Raw genomic sequence first — 11,848 nt, 5'->3', positions numbered from 1 at the left:
CCAATTAAATTCAGTATTGTACGCAACACTGTATAATATTAATAACCTCAGAGTATACGCTAGCACAAACGCAGACTATATATAAACGTCAGAATTCAAAAACTTTTATATTAGAGTAAGTTGGTCCTTACTCCATCTGATTTATACTGATTTATAATATACATGTATGCCCCCCTCGATCAAACCATAATTATATCCTCGTGTTTAATGCTCTTTCTATTACTTAGAACTCCTAAGTAAATCTTTCTAAACGAAGTTCTAAACAAGAGTATTAAATGCCGTTGAAGAAGAAGCAACTCCTTACTTTGACCTAAAGCATAGTTGATAAACTAAATTAGGAGTTACGACTTTCTTAGTCATTTTACTTTGTTACTCCTAATTAGGAGAAATAAAACATAAAATTAGAACTTTATAAAATTTTACTCTAATAAATAGTTATAAGGAGAAATAAATTTAATAAGGACCTTGTATGTCTTAATTAGAATTCTTAAAAACTTAGGAGAAGAAATAAATTCTAATTTTTAATTTGTACAAAAAAAGCTTATTAGGAGCTCAAACTATGCTTTTTGTTAGAGAATTTCCAACGTGCGACCACCTACATGCATCGAGGACATGGTGGAAGTAAAGTGACCGTGCGACCACTACACAAACCGAGGACATGACATGATAGAAGGAGAGTTACCGTGCGACCACATACACGCATTGAGGACATGTTGGAAAGAAAGTGACTGTGCGACCAAAAACACGCATCACTGGATTCCCTTTTTCGTGCGAGTAAGATACAAAGTGCTGTCCGCCCCTAAATCTTAGGGCAGACTTGAAATATATTCCTTTTTAGCTCGACTAATCGATAAGAATAAGTAGAGCTATTGCAGTCACCCGAGCGTCAGCGTCTGCGCCGGCGTAACCACTTATGTTAAAGTTTTTGTAATACCTCAAATATTTTCAAAGTCCATTGACATATGGCTTTGAAACTTTGCACACTTGTTCACCATCATGACCCCAACCTATAGACAGGAGGAGGTAACTCTATCAAGCATTTTGACAGAATTATGCCCCTTTTTCGACTTAGAATTTATGTTAAAGTTTTTGTAATACCTTAAATATTTTCCAAGTCCATTGACATATGGCTTTGAAACTTTGCACACTTGTTCACCATCATGACCCCAACTTGTAGACAGGAGGAGGTAACTCTATCAAGCATTTTGACAGAATTATGCCCCTTTTTCGACTTAGAATTTATGTTAAAGTTTTTGTAATACCTTAAATATTTTCCAAGTCCATTGACATATGGCTTTGAAACTTTGCACACTTGTTCACCATCATGACCCCAACTTGTAGCCCCAACAGGAGGAGGTAACTCTATCAAGCATTTTGACAGAATTATGCCCCTTTTTCGACTTAGAATTTATGTTAATGTTTTGTAATACCTCAAATATTTTCAAAGTTCATTGACATATGGCTTTGAAACTTTGCACACTTGTTCACCATCATTACCCCAACCTGTAAACAGGAGGAGGTAACTGTATCAAGCATTTTTTTTTTTACTATCAAGCACTTAGAATAGTCGAGCGTTGCTGTCCTACCGACAGCTCTTGTTCTTCTTGTTATTGACAAGGAGGCAAATTTGGGCAAACAGATCTGAAATTGGTATATATATAACTATAACCATGCAAACCAAGCGATGGATCAATTTCCGTCTTTTTAAGTTTGTAATAAAAATTTTAAAAGATCATGTGAGATTAATAGGAAAATTTTGAATTTACAGTTTTTTTCTACTTTTCATTTTACGCATAAAATAGATTTTAATTATTTTTGCAAGAGATTCATGAGCGTTGCAAAAACGTTTTATATGCATTAAAATTCACACTAAGTTTTGCAAATATTAACCTGAGGGCATTTTGTCAATTCTTAACTTACCGCACTTATAATAGAAATGGTAATGTGATGGACTGCAAAGTATATAACATATGACACTTGAGCAGCCGACAGTTTTGGTACAACTCAATCAATTAGTTAGTCAGTCAGTCACATTGAAACCGTCTCTGAGCATGTTTTGGTAACGTTTTGGACTGCAAATTTGGTAAGTTTCTTTATTCACATGCTTAGCTTCCCATGGCAATTTTCAGCTGTATATGGCCGATGATTTTTTGTGGATGGGGGCCTGGGACCAGTAAATGTCAGTTGATGTTTTATAGAATGACGAACGATATACAAAAAAAGCGTTTTATAAGCATCCCACGAACAACTGTTAATTTCGTCAATGCTGAAATCAACAGTAACCATGTTCCTGGAAATCGTCATGCATTTCTCGAGGAACTGAATTTACACTAAGTTCGCTACAAATTTCTGTCTGTTTCTATGGTGTCCTGTTTGAGGTAGTTAAAATATCGCCTGTTATGATTTAAGCTTGATTAAATCTCTTGTTTACACTCGACTATTCAAAAATAGTGACAGCTGTTGTAATTGTTAATTTTGACAGAACTATGGTCCCTTTGAACCTGGAAAATATTTTCATTATTCAGGCTCTTGTTTTATTATAAAGCACTGAGAATAGTCAAGCGCATTGGTTTTTGTTAATAGATAATAGCAAGATTTAACATTCTCTTTCAAAGAACTATAGACACTGGTACTGTAAAGAAGTTACAGATCTCGAAAGAGATATGCGAAAATTAAGATTTATCGTCGCGAAGATTTTTACATTTTGATTCGCACGAGAGGATTCAAGTATGAGAAAGTATAAGCATGAGACAAATTCAACGTTGAATGGCGCGAAAAGTTTCTGACTGACTGACTGACTGTTAATAAGTTAGTCAGCCAATAGTTCAGAGCCTGATCACACTTCACGGATGTTCAGTCTGGCTTGACTCAATACTAGTTAATTCATTTCGGTTCCAGCAGGGTAAAAATGCAGTGTTGTTAACAGTTGCCATATTTACACAATTGCTTTTCAAAATTTAAACAAACTCTATTACACAGTTTTCAATCTGCCTTTATATGTAAATTAGTGTAGTATATGCCTTTATAACTTTCATTTGTTATATTTTCTCAAGATGGAAAAGGTATTAATGTAATCGATGCGTTAAAGAAACTCTTATAAAAGATACACAATAAACCTAATTTAAAATCAAACGAAGTCCGTCGTTAAATATCTCCAGTAAAGCAAGGACAAGAGCGATCAGTGATCACATGTGTCGCCTCATGATGGCCAATTTCATGTTAGGACAAGTTTTGTGACAGACGGACAGACAGACGGACAGTGCACAACTAGACTTGGTACTGATCATTCCTGTAAAGTTTGGATACAATTGCACCAGTAGTTTATGAGGACAAGTTTTGTGACGGACGGACAGACAGAATGACAGACAGACAGACGACGGAGAAGTGATCCCTATATGACACAAAAAATCTCTTTTTTCTTTGCGTAATAAGAATACCAACCAAGTTCATAACCCTACTTTAGTAATCAGTATTTTTTTACTTATGCCATCACTGCAGCAATCTGTTATCACAGGCGCCGAAATACGGTGTGACGCTCAAACTTTTGGCTTGTAAATACAAGATGGTCACAAATGGCCTTAAATTACTCATCTGATTCCGATTGGTCCAATGATCATAATTTCTACAGTGCAACTTTTCCTGTCGTGAAACAAATTTAATCCCAGCACGCGGATCCTTGAGCTCGAGTCTTGTTTATTGAATGAGTTGTCTTAGACCCTTTATGATGATCATTTATAATAAACTTTAACTTTAAACAAAAATATATGCAAAGATAGTTAAGAAATATACTTTGGAATAAATTGAAAATCATATTTTTATGCTTTTCGTAGCCCGTTTTGAGTGAAAAGCGTTTAAACGTCTTTTATTTTTTTACAATTTGAATAATTATTCCGGAAAAACGAAGTGCGGGAAGGATCGGAAATTTTGCACAAAGATTAGTGGTCTAAACCTACTTCAAATGATCCATTTATCTGGAAAAAATATTTTCAGTCCCATCATGTCAAAAAACCTCAGTGGAGTGCCTTTAATATTAAGAATTCTGATTTCAAGAAGGTTATACACGAAATGTACAAAATTTTGAAACAAAACTGACTTTCATATTATTTTCAAGTGGTCATCCAATTAAAACTAGAACTGTGTCCAAAGGACACGGATGCCCCCACTGACAACATATATATGGTATATAGTGAAAAAATCAACAAAGGGCCATAATTCTGTTAAATTTGGTCGCAGCAAAAATTCCTTCCTTTACTACCATCTACACATTAAGGTTGTTCATCCCTGGAAGTTTAAGCAAAATCTGCCATCCGGTTTAAGAGGAGTTGCGTTCACAAAATTTCTATATGGTATATAGTGAAAAAATCAACAAAGGGCCATAATTCTGTTAAATTTGGTCACAGCAAAAATTCCTTCCTTCACTATCATCTACACATTAGGGTTCTTCATCCCTGGAAGTTTAAGCAAAATCTGCCATCCGGTTTAAGAGGAGTTGCGTTCACAAAATTTTTACATGGTATATAGTGAAAAAATCAACAAAGGGCCATAATTCTGTTAAATTTGGTCGCAGCAAAAATTCCTTCCTTTACTGCCATCTACACATTAAGGTTGTTCATCCCTGGAAGTTTAAGCAAAATCTGCCATCCGGTTTAAGAGGAGTTGCGTTCACAAGATTTCGGGACAGACGGACGGACGGACGGACAGACGTACGGACGGACAGACGGACGGACAAGTGCAACGCTATATGCTCCCACTCTGTGGGGGCATAAAAATATTAACAAAGTAAAAACGGAAATTAAAACACTATAATAAAAAATAACAACAGACCTACAAGAAATTACAAAGAAATAAATGTATATACATGTAGGTAAACATTTTTTTTCAACTACATCATATTAAAGCAATTTTAGGGAAGACATTTATACTTATTTAACAGGAAGGAACATTTTTCCCCAATTCATTCATATTTCATCAAAACTGTCATTTAAAAGAGCGGTGCAGGGCCGACGGCATTAGAAATTTTACCGCGAATTTAGGACTTAGGACTCGTACTCGCGAAGCCGAGGTCGGTAAACCGAAAAGTCTACTTACCGAGCGGGAGGATTACAAATACGTACTGGTTGATGAGGGGGGGATGTATACGGGAGAATTGTTTTATTTATATTTTAGTCTATGTCCTGTACATTTAACAAAGCAATGTATGTGTAAAAACTTATACCTAGAAAATATTTCGCGCTTTTGAAATAAGAGCTTTTCGCGGAAAAAAATGTCAAGTGTGATTATATTTGTTAATTCATGATTTTACAAAGCTATATTTAGATCATTATGAATCCACTACTAACGAATTTTTTATGTGGGGGTTTCCCTCACTTATGACACAATAGATAACAACTTGTTTTTAAATAATCTTGAAGTGGAAATTGCCATTATTGAAGTGCAAACCTCTAAAAGGCGTTCACATATTATTGTAATTCAGTTTCTAATAGTATGTACACATGCACGCAAACCAAAAAAATGCAGTTTCTGTTGTTGTTTTTTTTTTAATATGCATAATTATAAAAAGAATTCTTTGAAAATATATTAGTTTAAGTTAAGCTTAAAGGTACTTCACTTAGGTGTTTTGACAAGATTGGACTGAAAATATTTTTCTGAAGATATATATACCAACTAATGTAAGTCTGGGCCTATAACTTGTGTTCAAATTATTAGTTGATTTCCCCACCCCGTTTTTTCACGAATAATCCTTTGTATTGTGTGAAATGAGCACCCAAACCGGCTTAGAATCGCACAAATTCGATTTTCAAATTAATTCTAGGTATATTTCTTTGTTATCATGAGCATATTTTTTCTATTTTAAGTAATACATTTTTTTTCTCAAATTTTGTTTTAAACCTCTGGACCTCAGTGGAGTTCCTTTAAAAACATGCATTTTGCGGTAATTAATCTCTGGATCAAATTACTTTTGTTGAGGTCGTTGAAATTTATTAATCACAAGGTTTTGTTAGTGCAAGAGACTTTTATAAGCACGAAGTAAACAAGGTTTTCCTTAAATTTGACCTATTTTTTAAATAATGCAGTACATTGTAACCGAGCCTACACATTAGATTTTTTTCGCACGCGTTACAAGTCGGTTAAGCACCCCCCCGCACTTCATGTTCTGTTATTACAATCTTTCAAATAACTAACAGTTCAAGGCTGCAGTTTTCTCCTTGCTGACGGTGCAAGGCCGAAGTTTATTTCTTTTGTGCCATAATAATGTGTATGACGGTATTCCTATTCATGTATACCTTGTGGCAGATATGCGCAATTTGGCTTCATTAAGGTTTTATAAATCTGACAGTACAAGGCTGCAGGTTTCATAATTAATCATTACATATAATTTCAGATTGAGTTCATGCTACTGCATGGATATTAATATCACTAGTTGAATGGATTTATGTAAATGTTATAAGTACATTTGTACTGAAGGTTTTTATGTATTATTGTAGAAATGTTTACATTCACATCTTGTTCAAAGGTCTTGTTATTTTATAATTTTTTGGCAGAGTCTAGTCTTGTATAGAAACTTTTTTTCTATTTATCCTTAATTAATACATTAATTTATATTTTTCATGCAACAATCATATAATGAACAAATTAACATTAGACACGTCACATGTATTTAGATCAAATGCATAAATAAGGTTTAATTAGATATTTTACAATTTTAATTTCAATTCTACATTAGGTTTAACTGATAATTGGAAAAACGTATAGCGAAAAAATTGACATTTACATCTATTTTGGTCTAATGCATTTTAAAGGTTTAAGGAATAAATGATTCGAAAAGAATTGGCATATCCGATAGGACTTACGCAAATTGAAGATACTAACTGAAATTCAATATGTCACATACCTTACATAGGAGATGTGTATGTTTAAATGTCTAAGGTGAACACTGTTGACATACTCCAGTCTATGCATTAAAGATTTTAATTTACAATCTACTAGCCCAAATTCCAGTTTTGAATTCATACTACTATATGTTTAACTAAATTTTTGTATATTTTTCACTTCATGAACTAAGTTTCACAGGCTAGGTGACTGTGCTAAGTTTGATGACTGCAACCATGCAATTTTGGCTTTTTACTATTGAAGGATATCTGGTTGCTGATACAATAATAGTCCATTTCTAATTTAAAAAGAATTTTTTCTAGTTTCATTGTCATTGATGACTAGTATATCTTGTAAAAATTTTCCATTACACATAATTTGAAACTTCTATAAATTTGATTCATGCTAACTCTATTTGTTACAATCAGTTTAGACGTTGAAACAGCCCTGATAATGTATACTGTCGGATGTCTCAATAATACATATATAATGTAATTGTTATAACTATTTTCACAGCTAATTATTTGGTCTACTAACTCAGTTGCTGATTTACAATAGCATTTCCTGTAATGTGCCTGACAGTTTAAGGCTGCAGTCCACATATATTTAAAGAACCAGTCAGGATCCATTTAAATGTAAGACATTAATTCTACACATATTATAATATTGTCATTAGATATATGATTTGTCGTAACATTTTTGTCCTAACATGACTTGATTAAATTAATGGTAACTTCAGAAAATTTAGCCCCTCTGTTTCAATCATTATCACAGGTCAAGCTCATACCTAGTCAAGTCTCTCTGGGTGGCGGAAGGTTCCCTTTGTGGCGGTTTTTACCTCCCAGTTTGGTTATTTCGATACAAATATGTACATGCCATGTTTGTTATTATGTAACATTTGTCATGTTTGTTATTATGTAACATTTGTCATTTATGGCTTTTAATTAATGCCCTATTTCATTCAACCTAAGTGTTGTGTTTTATCTTATACCAAACAAGTTCGTCTTGCCAGTTATATTTGCTTGACCTGGACAATACATAAATAAAGATTTTATGCCCACATAAAATAATTTATGTCATTGGTCTGTCCCTATTCTCATTACTGTACAGAATATTACGGGGTCAGGTTTTAGCCATTGCGGGTCAGGTTTTTAGCCAAGTACGTCTTAGCCAATCGATATCAAGACTTAAATCATGTGATGTTAATTAAAAATGATTACATTGGATCTATCACAAAGAAATAATTTTGGCAAGGAATGATTCTCGCCTTTCTGTATTACTAAAATCCACCTCCTCCAACTCCATCCTCCTCTTTCAAATTTTGATGTTGATATAAATACCATTTCATTTATTCTTAATGAATCAGTTGTTTCACTTATTGTTTATCTCAAATTTTTTGTGCAACTATTCATGATATACACTACATATATATATACATGTATATTGTTCATGCAAAGATTTATAAAACTAGTCGATGTTATATTATCTCTTTCAAATATTGTTCTATTTGTTGTCATAAATACTTATGATCTAGTCATATGTAATACACTTATTCTTGTATAGAATGTTTAAAATATTTTCCAAGGATGGATCCCTACATCAAGTGGTACTAGACACAAGATAAAAGGGCACATGCAGGTTTCCAAACTATGGTTTTTCCTGGGCGAGTCGACCACGATTTGGAAATTTTTTTTTTTTCTGGTCAATTGTTTTTGATCAGCAATCCATTTTATTATTATTTATGTAGATGGTTTTTGGTTCAACTTTGTCATCTTACATAACTTTTGTTAAGATTGTTATCTATTTGAATTACATTACAATGTTATCATAATCTGGCGGTTTTTACCTCCCAGTTTGGTTATTTCGATACAAATATGTACATGCCATGTTTGTTATTATGTAACATTTGTCATGTTTGTTATTATGTAACATTTGTCATTTATGGCATTTAATAAATGCCCTATTTCATTCAACCTAAGTGTTGTGTTTTATCTCATACCAAACAAGTTCGTCTTGCCAGTTATATTTGCTTGACCTGGACAATACATAAATATCTGGTAAGGACATTGATTGAAATAGTCTTGTCTATGAAAATGAAGATTGTAAACTGATTTTACAATCTGGATTTACATCATGTTATCTTTTATTTGAATTTCCTAAGACTTGACATATTGACCTCAGTTTTGGTTCTACATACATTTTTCTTTTGACCTAGTTTATTTTGGTTCCATATTACCATGGACGTTTCCGATTTGACCTAGGTTTTGGTTCTACTTTACCATGTTTTCATTTGACCCAGCGACCTAGTTTTTTTCTTCTATATCATCATGAATGTTACCTATTTGACCTAATGACATAGTTTTCTTGTTTGTTTTACATTACCGTAAACTTTTCTCATTTGACTATGTGACCTAGTTTAACATTATTTACAGACCAAATCTTTCATTGAAAGCCTTTCTCTGTGATATAAATATTTAGTTTTTGACTGCTATGATAATTAATATAGTCCATTTAAATATAATCTATTTTAAGAACTGACACGTGATCTTGTGATTGAAGAGCTCCGTGGATGGAGAATGGGAGAAAGCATGTCTAATACAAAAATAAAACTTACCTTCTTTAAAGCAACCAACGCTCATAAGATCATAATCTGGGGAAGTCATACCATCAAAACATTCAATCTCCACTCTGTTATCCCCTCAAGGGAAAGTAAGTGCTGCAAAGAGTGCCAAACTCTGGGACCTAAAATATCCCAGGTAAAATGGAGATTTTTTTTATGGAAGCTTGCGTACCAACCCTTTTTAGATGCTGTTAATGTCTTTGCAGTAAGTATTGAGCCCGGTCCGACTACAAGGATGTGGGAGCTCGTAGCTCAATTTTTATATTTCCATGGACACTGAAATCCCTTAAATTTCAAATGGACTGTTCCAAACTCAAAGAAGGGCAAATTCATTACACAAATTTAAGGGGTTTTAATCCTAAAAAACATTATACAAGGAAAACATCTCTATAGGCGCCTGCAACCGTTTTTTCAAATTTATTGAAAACGAAGTAAAAATGAAGGAAGAAAGTTCTACATGAAAATAAATTTTATTTACTATATTTTTTTTCAAGATGAATAAGTTATAATAATCAATTTAACACAGTTAACTCTCTTCCCATGATTGAAGGTATAACAAAAAGTTCAGTATTTATATAAATACACAATTATGTTATAATTATATTAACATATACATTTAGAATATCTATAAACAATACACATTTTCAATAATTTAAAACATACACAACAAAATTGCACAGATTTTCATCAACAAATGACTCACCTGTATACAGTACAACACGATATGCCAAAACAAACAAAAAAATCAATAACACACAGATACATTACACAGTAAGTCTTAGATACATTACACAGTAAGTCTTGCTGCATATATGCAAGAAAAAAATATGAAAGTTTTTGCTAAAATTGAAATTTCTGGCGGAAAAAATCTGAAAGTTCTATTTCGGAAAAAAGTTACCATCTCATTCACTGATTTTGTCAGGTTTCTAGAAAAAATATGGTTTTTTTTGCTATGATTTTTATTCCGCCCATAACATTGTCAGGTACACCTTGAAAACAATACATTACAAAAAATGTCATCTTTCAAAAAATGTCGCCAAATGAACATAGTTATATGACATCACATAGTTATATGACATCACTATGATGTCATAGACATCATTAGCCACTCAACAAATTTAATCTTTCAACTTGCACTGTCATCTTTGTAATGGTTTCTACTCAGTCCATCTTAAGCACTTATCAAACTTTGCACTCTGGTATTGTCAATGACAAACAATCTTAAGCAAGGTTAATTTAGAACAGTTGGTCCAGATAGTTACTTGTAAGTAAAACATAAAGCCAACAAATTTATCTTGCCAGACAGTATATCAATACAACCAAATTTAAATCTGGTCAAGTTTTCAGTTACAGCTTTTAAAGAGTAAACAGCTTTTTTAATATCTGCTTTAAAAATTATTGTTTGAATTTAAAAAGAATACTTCCAAAATGCTTGTATGAAATAAACATGGTAGATAATTGCCTTAAAAGCTAATGATGTATGCACAAAATTATTGCTTAACGGATAAAACTCTACTTAAATTATCAATAATATTTTGTTCCAGAACATTTTATTCTTTCGTGCGTTAAATAACACAGACATTCTATGTCAAAACTTTTTTGTGAATCAACCATATAATAATGATACTAATATAATTCTACTGTTGAATGATTTTATAAAAATATTTCATAAGATATAGATTTATACCCTTTAATTGGCAGAGATTGATCCTAAAGGCCATTTTGTGCATTATTTCTGGCACAGACAGGGACCTGTGTGGAACAACCTACCCATATCTGACCTAACCTCACTCAGAACTCTGGAAAAACACTACAAAAGAGAACTACTAAGAAATCTTCACACAAATAATATATATCCTTTCACTAAGTCTGAAAGATTTTCTTCAGGTTCAAATATTCTCAACAGCATTCATGCTAAGGAAGACATCTTTGTTATAACAATTACATCACCACAATTGCCTACTAAAATTGCAGCTACAAAAAAATGCCTTGTTTTCTAATGTGTAAATTGCACATACTTGTCCTATGCAGAATGATGAATTTGTTAACATCTTTGTAACACATGTCAATCTTGACAGGAAAGACTTATTTTAAAGGAATATGAACTCTTGTAAGAAGTATAACAAGAGTGGTCCATAACACAGCATGCTTGATTATTCTCATTGCAACTCTGTTATCATCATGTCTAGAAAATCACAGAGAACAATAGTGTGAAGTTGCAACTTATTCCCTTCAGTAATTTTAGAGATATGTACTTGCATGTGAAAATTTGACCCAAGTGTGACACCCACACTGGGGCAAATACAAGAGCACTTCCTATTCTATGAATAATTAACCTTAAAATGGTCGCAGAAGTAC

This window comes from Ruditapes philippinarum, unplaced genomic scaffold (assembly GCF_026571515.1).
Source record: "Ruditapes philippinarum isolate M1 unplaced genomic scaffold, ASM2657151v2 ctg4133_1_1_1_1, whole genome shotgun sequence".
NCBI classification, from domain to species: domain Eukaryota; kingdom Metazoa; phylum Mollusca; class Bivalvia; order Venerida; family Veneridae; genus Ruditapes; species Ruditapes philippinarum.
Note: the sequence above shows the minus strand (reverse complement) of the source record.